Genomic DNA, 22,087 nt, shown 5'->3' on the forward strand with positions numbered 1-22,087 from the left:
ACATGATTTGCCTCAAGTTCAGAAGCAGTCTATTGTGGACCCAGGATGTTGCCTGACCCAAAGTCCCCGTTCTCTCTACCAAGACAACACTGATATTTGGCCCCATCTGTGTACACTTCTAGGAAGCTGAGCCACCAACAGTGGTGATGAGATAGAGGAAAAAATTCAAAGGATACATGATGGAACAATTTCAAGCTGTGAAAAATGGCCACAGAAAGAGAGGACTCAGCTTCTAAACACTCCTTTCCAACAAATGGAATTATGGAAAATCTCAAAAAAGTAAAGTATGTGGATTTACACTCCTATGTTAAACTTCACTCTAGCAATGTTAAACTTGCATTTTATTTCATGGCAAATAAGGAACAATAATGATATTGATATTGTTATTGATTATAAATTTTTAAATTTTATTATGTCTTGTGGGTATTTAAAATATTGTTCAGCATATATCCACCCTCCTCATGACCTCCATGCTTCCATGTGTACTTCTTTGCCCTACTAGCATCATGTCACTTTTTTTGGACAAAGAATGTGACTCAATGACAAAGTGCGCCAACTATAAATCTACATCTTAAGAGTCAACACAAGTGTCCCTCTGTCTTGCTTGTGCTCCTGACATTGCCATGAGAAGATCATGCCTCAAGTATCTGCCAATTTAAGGAGGATGAGAGACCTGAACCAGACATGGACACAACCCGCAGCTTGGAGTCCAGTCCAGCCATGTGCAGCCTAGATTACCTACTCTTAGCCAGCTCACAGTGGAATCATTGGTGGTAAGTTGTTAGAAGGCTAAGATTACCAAATTAAGGTATTCACATTATTCCTTCGGGTGACTGGGAGCTACAGCAAGTCTTTGAGCATAAAAACAAGTACCTACTTTATGTCTTACCAAGATTATTCTGGCAGCAATGTGTAGGGCAGAGACTTCAAATGGGGTCTATTTCTATAGCTCCCACAGAAAAGAAAAAACATGATTTCGATTTGGTACTAGGACTTTTATATGTAATAAGGCAATATGAGGAATAGCTAGAGCTGTATGAAGAACTCAGGGTTGGAAATTTACAGCATGATGGCTTAACACCCAAAGGAAATAATGAACCTGAACCTGAACCTGTGGAAATATGGCTGTCACATGGTTGGAGATTTTTGCATAAGAACAATCACATAGTGAATATCCTGCAATTATTTTCTATTGTCCTCACTTTGGTCTCTCTCGATAGGAGCCTTCAGATAAAGCCTTTAGTTAATTGTGTTTTATTAAAAGTATTCAAATGACCTTACTAAGAATTAACTGCATCGAAACATTGATTGAATTATTGACACATCTCGTGCAAGACTGAGGGCAAATCTAATAAACATGCTATTGAACCTGTTATGAATTGTTTTCAATTTATTTAAAAATCGATAGTACTTATTAGTTGGATTTCCATGCTGGGGCTCACCAATAGTGAATTCTTCATTATGAAAAGCTAGCTAGTTAATTGGGAGATCTCCTAGTCATTAGTACCAAGAATACACCAAATGATCACTGACTGACAAAGGAAATTCAATAATAGGGAGCCTAGAATGGTTGTTTTCAATTTTGGCCACACATTACAAGTACCAGGGGATATTTTTTTAAAAAATAAATAAATAACAGGGCTTCACCCAAGACCAAAGAATGATTATTTTTTAAAAGCTCTCTGGGTGATTTTACTGCATAGCCAGGGTTGAGATAGGGCATATATGTTTTATGCAATTTTTTTAAAGCCAAGTAATCTGCATAGTTTACCTATACAAAATATGCCATAAACCACATCATTCCTTATAGCCTATTTTTTATACCTAAGCCAAAAAAAAACCCACTTTAATTTGTACATTATTTTACATACTGATTCAGAAATTAAATATATCAAGTATTGCCAAGATTACAATTAATTTACTTTTTTCTTTTTTGTTGCATTTAATTGTGGTAAAATACACATAATATAAAATTTAGTATCCTAACCATTTTTAAGTGTATAGTTCAGTGTCATTACATATATTCACATTGTTGTGTTACCGTCACCACCATCCATCCATAGAATCCTTTTCATCATGCAATACTGAAACTCTGTACCCATTATATAAATAACTCTCCATTTCCTCTTCCCTCCATCTTTATGAACTTGACAATTCTAGGTATCTCATATAAGCAGAATCATATAGTTTTTCTCCTTTCACGACTGGCTTATGGACACTTCTACGCCTTGCCTATTACAAGTAGTATTCCTATGAACATGTGTAAACAAATATTTGAGATATTCCTGCTTTAAATTCTTTTGGGTATATACCCAGAAATGGAATTGCTGGATCATATGGTAGTTTTGTTTTTACTTTTTTGAGGAACTACCATACTGTTTTCTATAGTGTAGCTACACTACATTCACACCAACAAGGTATAAGGGTTTCAGTTTTTCCATGTCGTCACTAACACTTATTATCTTCTGGGTTTTAGTAGTAATCAACCTAATGAGTGTGAGGTGATATATTGTGGTTTCGATTTGCATTTCCCTAATAATTAGTGATGCTGAGCATCTTTTCTTGATTTGCACATCTTTTCATGTGCTTACTGACCATTTCTGTATCTTCTTTAGAGAAATGTGTATTAAAGTCCTTCGCCCATTTTGTAATTGGTTTGCTTTTTTGTTGTTGTTTTTAAGTTGTAGGAGTTCTTTATATATTTTGGATATTAACCTCTTATCAGATACATGATTCACAAATCTATTCTCTCATCTCATTAGCTGCTTTTTCAGTTGTGTTCTGTGATGCACAGAAGTTATAAATTTTGACGTAATCCAGTTTATCTATTTTTACTACTTTTACCTGTGCTTTTGGTGCCATATTTAAGAAATTTTTGCTAAACGATTTTTATCTATTTTTACTACTTTTACCTGTGCTTTTGGTGCCATATTTAAGAAATTATTGCTAAACGATCCATTTAATTTTACTCAGTTTGTATTCTAGGGCATAAAGATGATTTATAATGCAAATCAATTAGATAACCTGGATTAATTTGCTCATTCAAAACACAGAATATTTAAAATGAATAAATTGAAAATTGGCAAACTCTGAGGTTTTATTGAAACTTTAACTTTTGAAAAGTATTAAATTTTATTTGTTAAACTAGTTCATTACCTTGCCTGAGGTTTCTACTTTATGTGTAGTTTATGGATCTTTTTAAATTGAAACATTATGGGAACACTTTTGAAGTCTAAGTCTGTGTTATATGTCTTTGTTTTGCCAAACTGCCTAGTACAGTGGGTAACAAAAAGCATCCACTCAATTAACCCTTAAAATTGTAAAATATTAGCCCAAGAGTGGCTACTGGTATCATTTATACCATTTATTCATTTTATGAATGAATTAAGATTCTGAAGGAAAAGTAATCTAAGTGATCAATACTGAATACAAAAGAGATGCTCTGCATTCAGATACAATGAAAATGAATGGGTTTAGAATTTTGTACAAGGTGTTTGAACTATTGGGATAATTGATGCCTGTGGGATGTAGGCGTGCATATGATGTCACCCTTTAATTGTGAATAGATGGTGCAATAGGAACATGGGAATAAATCTGGGGTCACTAAGAAAATTTATTCCAAGAGTTTTTCTCTCAATTTTATAAATGCTCCTGAAAACTGTCACCTAGTTCCTTGGGGCTCTCACATCTCATGCATCTCCCAATTACTAGCAAATCATTTTGAGAGATGCAAAGAAACCCTCTGTACAAATTGCCATCTTGGCTGACCATGTTTTGTACTTTTAACTCATTTTAGTCTATAAAGTTTACAGTATTTTAGACATGAAGGAGGCTTCTAAGTCATCAGGTGCACATCCCCATCTTTTCAGATGGAGGCTTAAGGAGCAATGATTGTTTCAAATAAACTGCCAATAAGGGGGTATGGTCAGGATCCTAATTGAACTCCCAAATCCAAAAGCATATATCTTATTAGAAATGTCACCAGAAGCAGAAACAAAAAAGGGACAATAGGTATGCATTCCAGGACTTGAGTTTTCTCCTTGTCTTGCAGCTTCTGAAAGTTTGCTCCTCCTCAGCCATCCAAAACCAGAAAATCTTTGTCTTCTAGCAGTCTAACTTCCCCAAGCCTAGTAACAAAGCCAGGAGGATCCTGGTCATATTAACTTCCCCTCACAGCCCTAGGTCCACTTGAGCTGGTTCCACTACCACCAGAAATGGGACGACTGGACTCTTTCCCAATTTTCTCTACATTCAGCTAACTTTGATAAAAGGGTCTTTATTCTGTAAAGATTAGCATACTCAAAGTGTTGCTGTTTCTGTATTCACATAAAATTGTGTTGACAAGAATCCCAATTTTCCAAAATATTCGAATTCATCTGATCTTCCTAATAACAACATCCACTGCAAAATTATTGGACATCTGTGAGAGTCATCTGGGGTTGAATTAAATTTTTGATGTGCTGTGAAATTGAGTGAGTGCATTAGAAAATTCATTTTAATAGTTACAAATGTGCTAATAAAATGCTGTTTGTCAGTGCAAATTGGCAACACTCCCAGCTTTCAGGAAGCTTAGAAGACATGAATTTCAAAATTCTTGATTAACAAATATGTACAAGAAGTCAGAAAAGACAAATTAAGAACCCTCTATTAAAGTACACAATAAAGCCTAGATTTATCTTACAAGTTACGATCTTAAATGGGGCCTATTTGCCCCAAAAAGGCAACGTTGTTCAATGGTGTGAGTAGAAAGCAGAAAATTCATAAAGGAAGATGCTCTCCTTTCTTCTTAGAATTTATGATTCCAGTGAAGTCATTGTTCTTAGTCAACTGTTTTCTAGATTGCTTAATAGGGCAAAAATAGGACAAAGAGATGGGAGTTGTGAGGACTTAAATTTCTATTGGATATTATAAAGAACTTAACAATAGGCTGCCTCATGTGTCTCATGAAAAATGTTTAAGCAGAAATAGGACAACCATCTTTGAGGGATATTGTAGAAGATATTTCTTAATTAGATGAGAAGTGCACTAAATGACTTTCAAGCTCCTTTTGAAATTTAAGACTGTATTGCTACAATTTGTAAAATAAAGCTAAAAGCAGCCCTAGTTGAATCGCTGGTAAATAATATGTCTTAGAAATGTATTCTCACCTAACAGCATTTAGAACTCACCAGAACTAAATCTTAGTTTCTAGAACTGACCTAGAGGTTAAGGACAGTCACGACTTTGGATTTGAAAAGAATCTCAGGGAGCTGCAGGAGCCTGGCAAGACATGCCAACCCAATGTCCTGTGGGGCCAGCAGGTGCTCCGGAGGCAACTATAAGACAGGCATGTGGTGGAGGTTGAAGGCAAGCCTCAAAGATATTCAAAATGTTATACACTTTTAGTTTTTTTTCTTATCAAATCATTTACATTAGGAACACACAGGAGATAAGAAAGCTTAGGGACACAAGGCAAAGACCGTGCAAGAAATCTGCTGGGATGTGACTGTGGTCCCTTACCCCTGAATGGTAGCACAATCGAGTGCAGACATTTCTTAAATATCCAAATGCTCATGCAAGGCAAAACTCTACGTTTGATCATATCCGAGGCTCACCTCTCATGCCTCTTCTCTCTTTGTCCATACTTCTCTCTCTTACTCCTACCATTATATCTTCCCTAGGACCCCTGATTTCAGGAAGTGCCTCACATTCAGGACCTGTTCTGTTACTTCTGAATCAAAATTGACTAAAGCCGTGTCCTCATCCCTCTGGGTCTTCTAGATAAGTTGCTGAGTTGATTAAAATTTAAAGACAAAAAGAAATGTCATCTGTGTATCTCTTCCACGATGTATGAATAATAGTTGAGTTTTCTTAGAACTGAAAAAACATTTCACAAAATAATGCCTCTGTAACTGCAAATTCCATGCAGTCAGGACCAATTGTTTAAGGCCTAGTCTGGCTATGCACCGCACATCCCACCAGTTAGGTCATCCCCTTATATAAATTTGGAAACTATGTAATGGAGAATTTTAAAATCCCTTACTACAATCTGTACTCATGCAACACAATTTATCAATTTCTTCTGTGGAGCAGTTATTGCACTCTAACAAACACCACAACCGAAATATGGATAACGTTATTATACTAAAGTTAATTCATCATTTTCTAAAAGTACATTTTTTTGTGCCTTTATTTATTTTTGACACATTTTTTCTACTTACTTTTTCAGCTTTATTGATTAGAAATTATATTTATTTAAGGTGTATAATCTGACTTTATATGTATTTAAGGTGCACAACTTGATGTTTTGATGTACAAATACATTGTGAAGTAATCATCACAGCATAGCTATCACCTCAGTTACCATTTTCTTTCTTTATTTTTCTGTATTCTTTTTTGTGGTAAGACCACTTAAATCTACTAAAAGTTCAAGTATTTATTGTCCCTGTAGTTAAGCTTATTATTTTCTTATTGAGTATAATTTTGCTACTTTTATTATAAGAAGTTCATTTAGGTGCTACCTTACATATAGTCTGAAATAATTTTTCGGTTTGGTGGAAACGCTTAAAAAAATTAAGATGTCAAAAATCCACAAGGCAATGAAGATGAAATATGAGAACAAAGGCTTGGTTTTAAGAAGTTGTAATCACAATGGCTAAAATGAAATAATTTTCCAGAGTCTTCTGAAAACTAACCAGATATTGTTTCTGAGAAAATGTACCTATGTACTATAAAAGTATGAAATTACATTATAAAAAAACAAAACAACAACAACAACAAAAACAGAACATCTACAGTGGTCATTTATCTGACAAAAGCCAAAACAAAGCTGATCCATTTGCTTCTACCGAACCAAAGCAGTAAAATAGAACAAAGAACTAGGTAATTCCGAATTAGTCCAATTTTAGGGTTTGAAGTGTTATTATTAGATCACCTTGAATTGTTTTCCTTACAATCTCCAATGTTTATAGGACGCTAGACCTAAAAGAGAATAAATCTCTTTTCTGCCACTTCACATGCTTACACACTGTTTTTGCTCCAAAGACCATTTTGAAAATACAATGTCCATTCAAGGAAAACCACTGATTACTTTTGCCACTTGGCATCCAGGGGGAAAAAAACACATGGATAGAAAGAACATCCATTTTCTCAAACTTTCTCTTCCACCAAGCTTTTTAACTAAACTGCTAAGAAAAGAGTGAAATAGAAGTTTCAGCCTTTTTGACCTGTTACTTGTATTATCTCATTCACAAAATGGAGAATTAAACTAAACACTTCACATGCTCACCTTAAAAAATACTTCTCATACAGAAGAAAAGATACTGGTCGGTCTAAATTCACTGATGAATAAGATATAATATTGTACACAAGTTTCCTTTATTTAATAAAAGATATCACTAAGGACTGGTGAACCCAGAGTGAATGGGACCAGAAGTTTATAGGATTTGGCGGGCAGGATGTATTTTTAAAAAGTACCTCTCCATTGGATGGGTGTAACTTTCCGGCAAGTCTTCCCACGTGTCTCCTCCACAGCGGATAACACCCCACTCTTCAGAAGAGAGAACCGTTCTCCTCAGGCAAGGTAGCCCTTTCTCTTGAGGCCAGCAAATGAACAGGCACCGTCCTGGAGCTGACTCTCTCTATATTGCCTGCAAATGGCTTCCTGGCAGCATTGCTAGAATTCAGTATTCAAGTTCTGCCCTCACTGAAGTCATCATTCTTTTCCAACTCTCCTTTGAAAATATAGAAAAAGACAGATAAAAATACCCGTGGCTACTGTTAAGTAAACAGCATATAGGATAATAAAAATGGCCAAAGCAAGTGTAAGATCTACAACAAAAATGATCAGCTTTGCCAACATGTCTGCATTTCTCCTCGTTCACAGAAGATATTTAAGAATTCCCAGAGGCACCTACCATGCAATTGTAAGTCTTTGTGAGATGTGGGCAGGAAAAAGGACGTTTCTAAACATGCTAAAGTATGATGTAATTCCCCCAGGAGGGCTGTATAATGAAAATTTTGATTTCCCAACTGATACAGAACAGTAACTAAAGGTCAAGCATAGGATGTTGCTTCACCATGAATCCTCTAAGGAGAGAGTCTAGGGATTTATTTTATCTCTTAACCGTAACTGATTCACTTGGATTGTAATTTGCAAGGAGTAGGAATACACTGACGTAATATATTTATAACATGCGAGGTTACTATAGAAATCCAATGTTCTTTTAAAAATTAAAATATACTAGTCCAGTGTGAAAGGAAAATATAACTATTTACAAACATACAAAGACTCAGAAAGTTTACTGCTTTGGCATGTGTTTGAAAAAAAAAATTACTAGAAGCTATAATCCAATAAAATATCTTCTTCACTGAAAGAGGAATACTTGGTATTTCAAAAACTATAGAATTTAACCAACAGAGCAATGAAATTAAATTCCAGAATCACAGCTCAGCAGCAGACATACAGGTAAGAAATTCAAATAAGAAAAAGAAGTTAGTTAGTGGGCTTCCAGAGATAGTCTTTAAGAAGACAATCACCTTCCTGTATTGAATGGTATGATTAAAAAGTTGATGATCTAAAAACAAAATGGCCAGGAATTTCTTAGTTAATAGGTAAATGGAAATGGAAGGCAATAAGAGAATCTAAGAAGAACCAAGTTGAATAATGAAACCATGGTCCTCAAATTAAGCAAACTAAACTGAAGCATGATTCTGAATGAGTGATGGAATATGAGAAATGAGAATCTATTCAGAAGCTTCTGCTTCAAGTGACAGATTAAGAGTGTGAGATTATATTTCCAGAGGATTTAATTATACTGCTTGATCTCACAGTGAATCTTTCCAAACTCATAAATATTCTATATGCCATAGACTAGTTTTACATTTATAAGAACCTAAAATACTACAAAAAAAATGTTCACTTACTATAGTGATAGAAAAGAATAGGTTACAAATCTTGACAATTTAAAACTAATGATATAGCTGTCAAAAGTTTGGAAGCATAGTGAGAGAATATTGATTTCTTGCATAGCTGAAATTCAAGGGATACTGCCTAACATTTGTATAAGAAGTAAAGATTAGGTATAGTTTTACAAATAATAAAGAGGACCAATGGGAGAGCTAACATACAAATTTAACAAGATTTTTAAGATGAATGGGTAGTAGAAGGTATTAAATTCTTTATTCTCATGGCAGGAAATCGACAGACACTCTTTAATATTGCTAAACCAGATATATATTACCTAGACCTGTGTTATCCAATATGGCAGCCATTAGCCACATGAGGCTATTGAATATTTAAATGTATCTAGTCTGAACTGATATGTGTTCTAAGTATGAAATGCACTAAACATGAAAAAAATAATTATTTATCTCTTTCATATTTTTATATTGACGTGAAATGATAACATTTGGATATGAGATTGAATAAAATATATTATTAAAATTATTTTTACCTGTTTCTTTTTACTTTTTAAAATGTGGCTACTAGACTAATGAAATTTGGCTCACATTATATTTCTATTGCTCCAGGGCTGGTCTAGAATTTTTAGAGTTAATCACCAGGATCAAAAAATGTTAAAAATAGTTCTCTCTGGAGAATAGGACAGGTGTGGAGGATGAAAAGATTTTATATTTTCACTTTGCCCCCTTTTGTATGGTCTCAATTTCTAATTCCAACTCCATTACTTTTATTATTTTTAAATAAACATTTAATAAAATACTACTAAAAAATAATGTGTAATAAATAAAGATGATAATACATTTTTAAAGGATAGATTGGGTGGGTGGACTGAAAGCAAATTTTTTAAAAAGTGAAGAGAATAATTTAGATAAAATGTGAAAGCAACATACCTTTCAACATATAAGAAAAGAATGAGAGGAATGGTATGTAGTTATAAATGGGAAAGACGATTAAAGTTATAAAATGTATTATATTGATTAGTAGTTAATTTTTCAGCTTAAAACTCAATTTGAGCAATTATTGGGTAGTTTTCTACAGATGCGATAAAATAATAAAAAGAAAGTAACTAGTAGATGATGGCATTGTGATGGTTAATACAGGTATATTTAACTTTATGATAGACTTGGTTGTGATTGCATCCTTTGTTAAAGAAGCTTGTCCTTAACTAAAAGAGCCAACAAAGAACTTCAGAATCGGACATTCTTAAATATTATCTTGTAAATTCAACCACCTGATTTTACGAGGCTGCTGGAGAAGTAACATCATCAGAGAAAGAATTCAAATTTTCTATTACAATTGCAATTAAAGAAAATTTAATAAAACTAAATTTACATACAGCATTGAATAAAATAGTGTATATTCAAAATTTCTCCAACATATTATACACTATGTTGTATACTCAAAACTAATTTATATTGTACTTTTCATGTCCCTCAGTGTAAAAACTGAGACGATTTTAAATGTAGATCCATTTTAGGCTCAAGACTAAAAGGATCAGGGAAATTCTTTTATCAAACATGAGGATCTTGAGTTCTTGTCTTAAAGTAACTATATGTAAAAATCATTAGATATAGAACTAATTGTAGTAAAGATTAGTGCTTTAATATATAAAGAGATTTGCTGACATATTTTTTAAAATTTGTTTTTCAATTATAGTTAATGTACAATATAAGTTAGTTTTAGGTATACGACATAGTGATTAGATATTTATACTGATATGCATTTTTATTGATGGATAGGTTTTTTCTTTATGCAGATCAGATCTTAGTTTTGACGAACAAAAATCACATTCAACTCTTCATCCTAATGTGCCCCCAAAATATATTCCCAATTACTTAAAATACATTTTAAACCAGCAGCAGCCAAAGTTTCAGTCTATATAAAATTACTGCGGTGACTCATAAAACTAAATCATACATTTAATATCTCTTACCTTTGAGATCATCAAATCCCATAAGACTCACTATCAATCTCTCCTCTTCTATCCCATAATGACTTGGGCCGAAACATTCTGAATAAAATGATGCTATGACTTGATTTATGTACATCTGGACTTTCAACCCAACGGCTTCCCAGCAATCTATATCAATCTTTATAAAGTCCTGGTAACATACTTGAAAAGAACAGCAATGCAGGGAGTTAAAAATGAAGCCTGGATTTTTGCCAGTGTTACAAGATAAGAAGCTGTGTGACTTGGCCCATGCTGTGTAGCTGGTGATGGAGGAGTGGTTGCACTTTGGGCTCAGCAGCCCCCTGAGCTTTGTTGCTTGCCCTCTCAAGTCAGCTTCTACAACCTGAAATGATTACTGCTGAGAAAGGTCGAGAGACACGTCAATGTTTAAACTTCTTTAGTATTTCTTTTATGATGTCAAGTTGAAGCTTCTAGAGCTTACTTGCATTTTTACCCTATTAATTTATTCAAACAGGAGCTTCTTTAAGCCTTATACAATATAATTCAGTAAGTCCGAAGATTGCATTATTGTTCCTAATATTAAGTGACCCTTCCTCTAAGACGATTAAACCTTCCAGGCCTATTGACATCAGGCTTGGCTATATGACTTGCTTTGGCCAATGAAATGTGGTCAGAAATGCTAGATGCCAGTTCTGAGCAAAAGCCCTAGGATTATCGTGTGATTCCACTAGCATTCCTTTTTCCACAGCCACTGCACTGGCAGGTCCCAGATAGAGGCTTCTCATTCAACCTGAGTGGGCTCCAGATGGAAGAGCCAAAGTCAATCTATGATTAACATATAAAATGAACAAGAAAGAAAACTCTCTTTTTGTAAGATACTAAGATTTGGGGGTAGAGGATGTCATTTTTTATTGTAGTATAATTTAGTCTAAGCTGACTGATACAATCAGCATCCTTTATAGAAACGATAAGATCTGTCCAAGCATAAATGAACCAAAAAGTTCAGCAAGGCTTTGGCCAATAAAAGTGATATCTTATTTTTTCAGATTTAGACTTCTGCACTCCTGACCAATCCTCTTTATTTGTCTTTTGGAAAATGTTGGAAACTGAGTATACTGCTTTCCAGAATGCTAGATGCTTGTACTCAAGGGGTCCCATAATATCTCCTTTTCTTGCCAGAATGGAGATAGGTTTTGAGTCTTAAAGTCTGACAACCTCTCTCTTCCCACTTCTCCATTGATGCCAGCATTAAGCCAGCTGCAATACACTTCTCAGTTGAGAACTTACATTTGGGAGGATTCTTGGAACAATGGGCTGCCTTGATTTATATGGGAAGACTGCAGAGACAAGTAATGAAATTACTTGAAGGCATGAAATTCCAAATAGCATACTGATCAAGTGCAGAGAAGCATCTTTGGTAGACCCGCTATACAGGCGCAATCTAGATGACACTTACATTCAAGAGAAATGTCACTTTTGACAAGTCTGGAATTGTCCAAATCTAAATTGAATGTAATTCAGGAAGAACGAATTATTGAGACCTGAGTTTTAAATTCAATACCACTTTTAATAGTTTATTATATAAATTTTAATGACAATTTTTATCTCTAAAAATGAATATTCAATGACTGCTCGAGTTGTTCAGCCTGCCTGAGTTGTAATTCCAGCTAGGGTGCTTATTAGGTATATTCCCTGGAGAATCTAGTTAACTTTTCTATACTTTGATGCTTCTGTTGAAAAAGGAGAACAGTAATATTGCCTACCTCATATGGTTGTTGTAATGATTAAATGAGTTACTAGAGGTAAAATGCTATAATTGCTTAAGTACTCAATTAATGTAAGCCAACATTATTAGCTAAATTGCTTATCTCAAAAAGTTTTCAAGACTATAAAGTACCTAAAAACTTTATAAGCTTTATGAAGCATTATTTTTCTTGTCTTTTATTTCTCACTTTGCTGTACAACATGACTTATTTTTTATTTGATTGCGATTCTTTGAGGGATAGCAGTAATTTAGGATGCTTAAATGAATTCGTTAGATGAGACCAGTATCTTCTTATGAGATCATTGGAGTCCAAAACTATTTATCTCTACAAAATCAGTCTTAAAATGCATGTCAAATGTGTTAAAATCTCCCCTATTTGGTCAATTATTTGTGTCAAATTTTTAATCCCAAGGAGAATTTCTTTCCACACCTGGACCTCTTTTCAAACCATGAAGACTGATTTTACAAAACTAACACTAAGATAATGAATTCATCACAGAGAATAAAAAAAATAATCCATTTTCCATGCATAAAATAATGTTTTAAAGATCTTTTTCTATTTATTAACTATCTATATTGCTCCTCTTTCCTTTAGCATGGCTAATGTTCCTTTTGAGAGAATTTTGAATTTTACAAAACCTTATTGAAAGTGTCTCCTGTTTTAGATTAGAAAGTTAGAGAATTAATTCATTCTAATTGTTGTCTAAAAGATTAATGTGGATCATTCTACTAAATGTTGTGGAAATCAGATGTACTTTTAGGAACTTTCCACCTTCCTCTATTTTTAAAGACCTGTGTTCCAGTGGGTATTTACTTGTTATGCACGTGGGTTAAGATGTCTTTTCAAGTCAGTTGAAAAATATCAGAGATCTAGTGAATGGATATCCTTTCCTTGCAATATCCATATAAAAAGTTTATGTTGGCCATAGCTTTGGTATGAGACACAAAAATTGAACACTTCAACACAGCAAGATAATGAATGATGAGTGATCGCTCAAACTCAAACAGGAGAGACAAAGAAATGACACTGCCATCTCCTTAAAGAATTCAGAAACTAGGGGTATATTTTTGTTTCATGTTCTTTCTGGCAAACATTTTCCTCAAAAATTCTTTCTTTTGTTTTTCACAGCATTACACATAACAACAGCACCACCTATTGGCCTATTTTATCTGTTTTATTTGCTGTCATGAAGATTTAGTAACTATTCTGAAAAGTGTGGAGAATGCAGTTTATGGCTTCACTTTTACCAGCTCCTCTTGTTTTTCTACTGAGCAGCTTTGATGTAAAGCAGTTCTAAGGTTAGTCCAAAAGCTCAACAGTGTTAAAAATAAATTTTAAGATAAGCCATTTCTCAGCTGCTCCTAAACTCTTCTTCAAAATAATTAGTTTTGTAAGTACCATAAATAACAAATTTTTGTTAGCTTTTCTGTTACATTATAGTGTGAATAAATGAGTCATCTTAGGAGACGCATGCTGCTAACTGTTAAGTAACAGGGCTAATTAACCTAATTCTGTTTTATTTTCTAAACTACAAGTAATGTTTTCAGCTTGCAGGAATACATATAATAAACCTAGAGTTATGAGTTCATATTAATTTCTTATTTAAATGGAACTAGAGCATGTAGTTGGTACATGTATGCAATAGGATTTTGGGAAAATATTATGAATATGTCATTTGGTTAAAAATCATTTGTCATTTATTTTCAGAAAGCATGGAAATTCTGTTTTATTTCTATTTTTGCTGAATTGTGAAATTCATTGACCAGACAAAATGTAAGATTCTTTTGGAGCTGGGTGTAAAGATCTCCAGACAATGACTGACTTCCAAAGAAATAATTAAATAGAGTGCTAATAGCCTCACCACAGCTTCCTGATGTTTGGCTGCATAAAAGCAAATGGCACACACAACAAGGGACTGAAAAATATTTGAAAACAAGGGAAGTGAAGAAGGAAAGACCATCAAACCATAGTGCATATAGGTCAGGCTCAGAGCAGAGCCTGAGATAAGGACCCATGTGTGTATAATTTACTGAGGGAGAACTCTTCAGGAAAAACGCACAATGAAAGCGATGAAGCAGGGAGAGCAAGGACATGGACTTAGGTAAGGTCTAGTCTCAGTCTGATCCCATGGGGAGCTTTGGAGCATAAGCCACGTCACAAATTTTTATTCTCCTGTCAGTCATTGGCTGTAAGTTTGTTCCTGGTTGCACAAGGGAAGACATAATTTCCCTGGCAAATCATCTTTTACACACTGAGGGCGATACTCTGGAGAAGGAGCAGCTGCTCGTCATTAGCCCCTAACATGCATAGCAGCAAGGAGATGGGCGTTCCGGTCCATCTGAGACATCTGGGTGGGACGCTAAAAGTATATGCTTCCTCAGTGTGTCATTTTGGTCTTAGTTTCATGTTTAAATACATTAAATGTTCACCATTAACCATTTTATTTAACTTTTCCTGCATATTTTTATTTACTCTGAATCGATTGGACTTCATCCTGAAGAATTTCCTTTTTCAAAAGAATTCATGGGCATGACAACTTGTATATCTGAAATGTTTGTTTTGTCATTACACTTGAAGGACAGTCCAGAAGGTATAAAATTCTTGAGTTCCACTTTTTCTTCTCTACTCTAGTTTTCTGGTATTAATTATTTCTGGAGATAAGTAGAGATAAACTTTTTTCCCTTGTGCGTCACTTACTTTTCCTACTTGTGATCCCCATGTGACTTTTCCCCCCTCAAATCTCTGACATTTCACGAGGATATATGTTGGTGTCTGTGGTAGGCAAAGTAATACTTCCCACCCACCCAAAAGATGTTCTCATTCTAATCCCTGGAACCTGTTATTTTACATGGAAAAGAAACTTAGTAAATGTAATTAAGAATCTTGAGATGATGAGATTACCCTAGGGTAATCCAAAGTGAGTCCAATTTAATCACAAGATTTCTTTTAAAAAATCAGCAAAGGAACTGTGAGGATAGAAACTGAGTCAGAGAGAAATTTGAAGGTGCTATACTGCTGGCTTTGAAGATGAAGGAAGGAAGAGACCATGAGCCAAGCAATTCAGGCATCCTGTAAAAGCTGGAAAAAACAAAATGATTCTCCCCTAGAGCCTACAGAAGATATGCCACCCTACTGACACCTTGATTTTAGATCAAGAAAACCCATTTTGGACATCTGACCTCCAGAACTGTAAGATAATAATTTTGTGTTGTTTTAAGCTGCTAAATTTGTAATGATTTGTTACAGTAGCCACAGGAAAAAAAATAGTGTCTGCCATTATTTCATCTCCTCTGTATGTCTTCCATATGCATCAACACCTCTGCAATCATTTCCATTGTTCTTTTCTATTTCATTTTGTGTGATTTTTCTCAAGCTGGCTAATCACGATCCTGATCACATTTTAGTAGTAATGTGACAATGTTCGTTTCTACTAATGTGCATTCATTTCAGTAATGCATTTATATTTCTATTCCATCTTCTCCTTAAGCTCAGCCAGTTGATTCTTCATCTCTATGTTTTAACTCTTATATATTTTATTTATTTAGGGGGTCTTTTAAAAAATATTTTTATTTTTCAATTACATTTGACATATTATATTAGTTTCACATGTACTATATATTGGTTATACATTTATATAACTTATAAGGTAATCACCCCAATAATTCTAGTACCCATCTGACACCATACAGTTATATCAACATTATTGACTATATTCCCTATACCGTACTTTACATCTTGTATATATTGATTCCATACCCTCCACAAGGAGGGAAAAAATGTTTTTCTTTTTCTTTTTTCTTTTTTTCTCTTTTGAGTCATCATTGTGCATGTCATTACTTTGAAAATACTGGGAACTATATGTTTCTCTGGGATTCCTCTTGTGGTATATGTTTCACCAACTTTTGCTTATGTTATTTCCTTCCCTAATTTTTATCTATCAACAGGTGTGATGGCTTTATTAAATTAACATTTGCTAAGTGGAGCAAATGTTATTATTATTGTTAATAATAAATTAACAAGTTATTGTTAATTTATTAACATTTAATTTATTAAATGTTAATTTATTAACATTTAATAAATTAACAATAATAAGCTATTTAACAACAGACCAAAAGAGAAATTGAATCAAAGAAGTTTGTTACTCACAGGTCCTATAGGAAGTGCACAGACCACCTCGAGCAAGGAGTCACATGGGGAAATCAAGACAGGGTGTAGACAGAGAGTGAGGTAGGACCTGGGGGACACATGCCTTTATTAGAATCCAAGAGTGAAGTGCTTTGGAGCTCTTGGTCTAAGCCTGGATCAGTCGATTTAAACCAAAAGAGTGAGTTTGGGTAAGCCCCATGAGAGTCTTACCTAAGGGGTGCATAAGGCATACAGGCGTTGGTAGGCAAGGCAGACTGTTGATCACAAGTGCTATTGGAGAAGTCATATCAGGAACATATGGCTGCTTGCAATTCCACAGACGATTATTTAGGACATGAGCTTGCATGAGAGGAGTAATGTCAGTAGTATAAGACCCCGCAGGCTACTTTACCAAACCAAAGAGATATCGAGGCAGCAGTACTATGGAGTAGCTTAGCTAAACTCTTGGGAACAGGTCTCAGGCTGGTCTCTAATTGATTTTGAATAGGTACAACTGTATGATGGAGTAAACTATATTGTAGGGGAGTAAAGAAGGAATGATCTAGGACAGTCCGTGGTTCTCATAAGATGTATTATTTCCAGCATACTCTTAATAAATATGTTTGTCTGTGGGCTTTACAAGTCTATCTCTATTTTTAGCCTTCAAGAAGTTGTTGTGTTTCACAACTAAATTCCTGAAATCTAAGTTCTTATTAGAAATCGACAATCTCTCTCCTTTAGCTTTGCAACCAGAGTTCTTATATCTCGATTCATGATTCTAATAACACATTGTCACTTTAGTTCGGATTTCATAGTTTGGGGCATTATATTTCATTGTCTATGATTTGAGGTTGTAGCTCCTTGTTTTTTTTTTTTTACATTTTAAAAAATAGATATAAAATTCACATATCATAAAATGCACCCTTTTAAACTGTACAATTTAATGTTTTTTTGTATATTCATGATGATAGAGAACCATCACCACTATCTACTGAACTCATTTTATCACCTCAAAAAGAAACTTTATACCTGTTAGCGGTCACTCCCCATCAGTCCTTCTCCTCTCCAAGTCCTTGATAATTACCAATCTATTGTCTCTATGGTTTTGCTTAATCTGGAGATTTCATATGAATGGAATCATACATTATGTGATATTTTATGTCTGACTTCTTTCTCTTAGCATAATGTTTTCAACTACCGTCCATATTGTAGCATGTATTGGTACTTTATTGCCAAATAATACTTCATTGTGTGGATATGCCACATATTATTCATCCATTGAGATGATGAACTTTTGGGTTGTTTCCACTTTGGCGCTAATACGAATAATGATGCTATGAGCATTCATGTGCATACTTTTGTGTGGACTTGTTTTCAATTCCTTTGGGTTCTCTTTTTCTCTTTATAAGTGGAACATTTTCCCCTCTGTTTATCATTCTTTTTCTGGGTGTTTCAAGAGGGAAGTGAAATAAAAATTCTTTTACTCTTCCATCATTAATCAGAAATGCCCTTATCTTATCTAAATCACAGATATAAAAACCAAAGTCCAAAGAGCTTACATAAATTGCTCAGGGGCTCTGGCCAGTTACCAATAGAGCTGAGAATAGAAGTTTCTTCGACTTCATGAGAGCACTTTATTCTCATTTTCTCTTATGCTTCCATAATACCTTGATTCATTTTTCCCCTAAATCCTTCAATTGGCTATTGCTGCATAATAAAATACTTCAGTACTTAGTGTTATAAAATATCAACAATTTATTATTTTTCATAAGTCATCATATCAACTAAGGGGTTCTGCTGACCTGAGCTGGGCTTAGTGGGCTTTCTTACTCATCTTAGTCAGTTACTGGTTTGCTAAATAACTGATTGACTATTGCTGTGATCTTTGACACATCTGGGATCTTGGCTGGGATTATTCACTGCAGCTTCTCATGGCCTCTCATCTTTCAGCAGACTAGCCTCATGGCTAAGGCAGGATTCCAAAAGAAAAAGGACATAAATTCTCTTGATGCTCAGACTCAGCATGTCATCATTCTTATGCTATACTGTTCCAAACAAGACACAAGGTCAGGCCTTGATTCAAAGGAGCTAGGGGGAGAAATAGATTCCACCTCCAGATAGGAGGAGCTGCAAGCTCACATTGCACAGGGCATGGATACAGGGACAGGTTAAAAAAAAAAAAACTGGAGCCATTTTTTAATCAATCCACCCCAGTGCTGGTACTAACAGTTATCTTGCAACAATTATATGAAAGTTGACAGGAAAGTGACAGAGAGGAAATAGTTCAGATAAAGATAAAATTAACAATGGGTATAGATTTATTATTAGAGTCACATACCTATTCAGGGTTTTCTATGAATGCTTTCTTCTAGATAGACCTGTATGCATGTATGCTGTCCTCAAATCTAACCCTCCTTCTCCTAGTCTTCACCATTGTTTTAAAGGCGACTCTTCTATGTCATGGCCTTTCTGTCTTTCTAAATTCCTCTCATGGTTTGAGCACCACCTTTGGATCTCATTAGCTTCCATAGTGTTGTCTTTATAACACATTCCTATAATAAATTTACTTGTCTCTCCACTGTACCCTGCCCCACTGGACTGAAAGCTCTTTGAGGATAGAGCTAACATAAATTTGTCATCTAGCCCAGTGCCTAGCACACAGAAGCAGTTTGATAAGTGTTTGTAGAACTATCAAACTAATGAAGAAAGCCCTAATTGCCTTATTCAGCACATTGTTGTTTTTCCCCTGCGATTCCTTTTATAAATTATCTCTATCACTTCATAATTTTCCCTTTGTGATATGTTGTGCAATATACATATACAAACATATATCTTTGGGTATCTATATACATGAATACATACATATACACACATATTTTTAAGTCTTATATGTTTAATTATTTCATTGCTGTTTGATTTAACTACCCAATAATAAATAGTACTCTTTTTAAAAAGCTCTAATTCTTACTCTATGTTTCATTTTCTTCTAAAAAGAATTTGAGGTGACATATTTTTCAAAGATACAAACTAAGTCTTTATGAGTAAATACTGAAAATAATGGAGGAACCAGTTTATGATAGTAATGTTCTAGAAACTGATTTATTATCGTTGCTTTAGCAATTATGGTAAATAGAGAAACAAAAATCTCATTTCCAGAGAAACTCTTCTAGGAGGAGTCTTCATAGCTTTTTTTATAAGGAACATCACAGAATATAATAGATGTCATCTATAAACACGGTTTTATAGAATAAGCAGAAACATGTTTCACATGGCCATTTCTCATACTGACCTTCAATTAAACCCAAACTAGTAAACTCTAACTAAATGAAAACTTTTCTGTGGAGAACTAAGCTAAAGTAATCTAACAGGGCTTGTTTCTGGTATACCGACTCAAAATACTGATAGAGTTTCAAGGATGTAAGCTAACAAGGAATTGTCAGGTTCCTAAAAATTTTGCCCTCAAGTGTCTGCAAATTTACTTGTTATTAGAAGGTTTCCAAGATCAGCAGATTCAATACTAAACTCTTTCAAATGTGCCAGAAATATAGGTTTTATCGCTGACTAAAATGTGATCCACAATAAAGTTCCAATACAGATTACTAGGAGATAATGTTGCAGAAAAATCAGACTGGTGAGAAACCAAGCACCACTCAGAGAGTTGGAGAACTCAGGTTTATTACACCAGTGGTCCCAGAAGAGTTAGCATTCTGAAGATCTGGGCTCCAAGCTCAGGAGCAACCTTACTTTTATATGGCTTATCTGTGAACAAGCAAAGGGGATACATCTGTTATCTAGACAGAACAAGCAAGGGGAGAGTGAATCTTCAGTTGATCTCGAGGTCACCCTGCCCTTCGGACTATGCGGCAAGCATGTCTACAGAAGCAAAACAAAGAGCTGATTACAAGGTTAGCCATTTGAGTGGAAAATTCCTCTTCAATAATACAGACATATTTTTATGAAAATGAATTTCATGATAGAGGCTCACTGCAGAATACAAGAGTCAAGGAAAAGATTCCAAGGTGTATCTAACAAGGTATGTCTTCTCATATATCTAGATCATATGTGTTTTTTATGAGTAAAGTGTGTTCTTATATTTAAATTTCCCTATATTTTTCATAATTTAATAATGCAGTCGCTGAATCCAGATTAAGGAATAAATGAGTGAATTTTGCTGGAGGTAGAATTTTGCTAGAATGGGGCCATTGTTAATGGTAGAGATCTATGGACTAGGAATGTGGAAGTAGTGGCTCTTTTCTTTTTCCCCATGCATTCTCAGCCTTCTTCCCTCTGCTTTGTGCCCCAGGAGGATGATCAAATTGGATTGCTTTAGCTGCTTCTCTTGTCATTTGGTGCCCTTTTAGATTTGGCCAAAGGGAAATTCTGCCAGAGATTGCAGTGAGAAATGAACTCAGAATATTTCTTCCCTACTTCCTGGCAGCTTTGGTTTTTCAATTTTGGAAATGGCCGAGTTCACCAATAATTATAGCATCCACCAGAAAACCCATCTTCCATAGCTCCATTGGTAACATCATCACTGCCCCACATCCTTTCAAACTATGGGTGATAAAAGCTTCCCACTGATGCTAGTCTCTGCATGCCTCATCCTTTCTCATTGGTTCCTTTAATGCTGCCCATACCTCTGTAAAAAGTCTCTTCATTGATCATCTGAACAAAGTGCTGTTTCCTGCTAGATCTCTGACTAAAACAGTAGAAACTATTATGTTATAATTAAATAGGAATTTGCAATAAATTATGTAAGTGAAAGAAAATAGCAATGAGGTTGGATGTTATTTTAAAGATTCTATAACTCGGTTGTCTATTTAGAAAATGAAGGTAGATCTCAGAATTTTTGCTTGACCCACATAAAGGTGAAATGTGAGTAGAAGGCCCACGTTTAGGTATTTTGGCGGCGAAAAATTGGTGGGAATAAATATTCCCGGTCGCCCCACAACTTGGTTTGTGTGGCCAGGGTGTGTGTGGCATGTGTGTGTGTGTGTGTGTGTGTGTGTAAATCGGATTAGGTAAAGGGAAAAAAAAATCTGGATATTGGTTTCCCATAAATATGTTTGTATAAATTACTATATTTTAAGGTAGATGTCAGAATAAGAAAACATATGAATTATGTAACTCGTGACAGGGATTCAGTGGTAAATACTCAATAAGAATTAACTAGCAAGATGGTGGCCATGAAGAAGGAGTTTGTGTATTTTTTACCAGCCAGAATGTATCTGCTTTTCTCTCTCTCCTGGGAGCTGCCACTACCAAGCCTATCACAACCATCATTTAAAAGAACTATAAAGCAGGCAAATTTTTCTTTATAACTCTTTAGCTTCATCTTTTATA

General features: G+C 34.7%; 1 pseudogene; it reads left to right on the top strand.

Annotated features, from left to right (window-relative positions):
* Window positions 1-684: 684 nt before the first annotated feature.
* LOC120611971 (60S ribosomal protein L10-like) overlaps window positions 685-22,087 on the top strand; it is a 54,724-nt pseudogene continuing 33,321 nt past the window's right edge.

Source organism: Pteropus medius, unplaced genomic scaffold (assembly GCF_902729225.1).
Source record: "Pteropus medius unplaced genomic scaffold, Ma_sr-lr_union100, whole genome shotgun sequence".
NCBI classification, from domain to species: Eukaryota; Metazoa; Chordata; class Mammalia; order Chiroptera; family Pteropodidae; genus Pteropus; species Pteropus medius.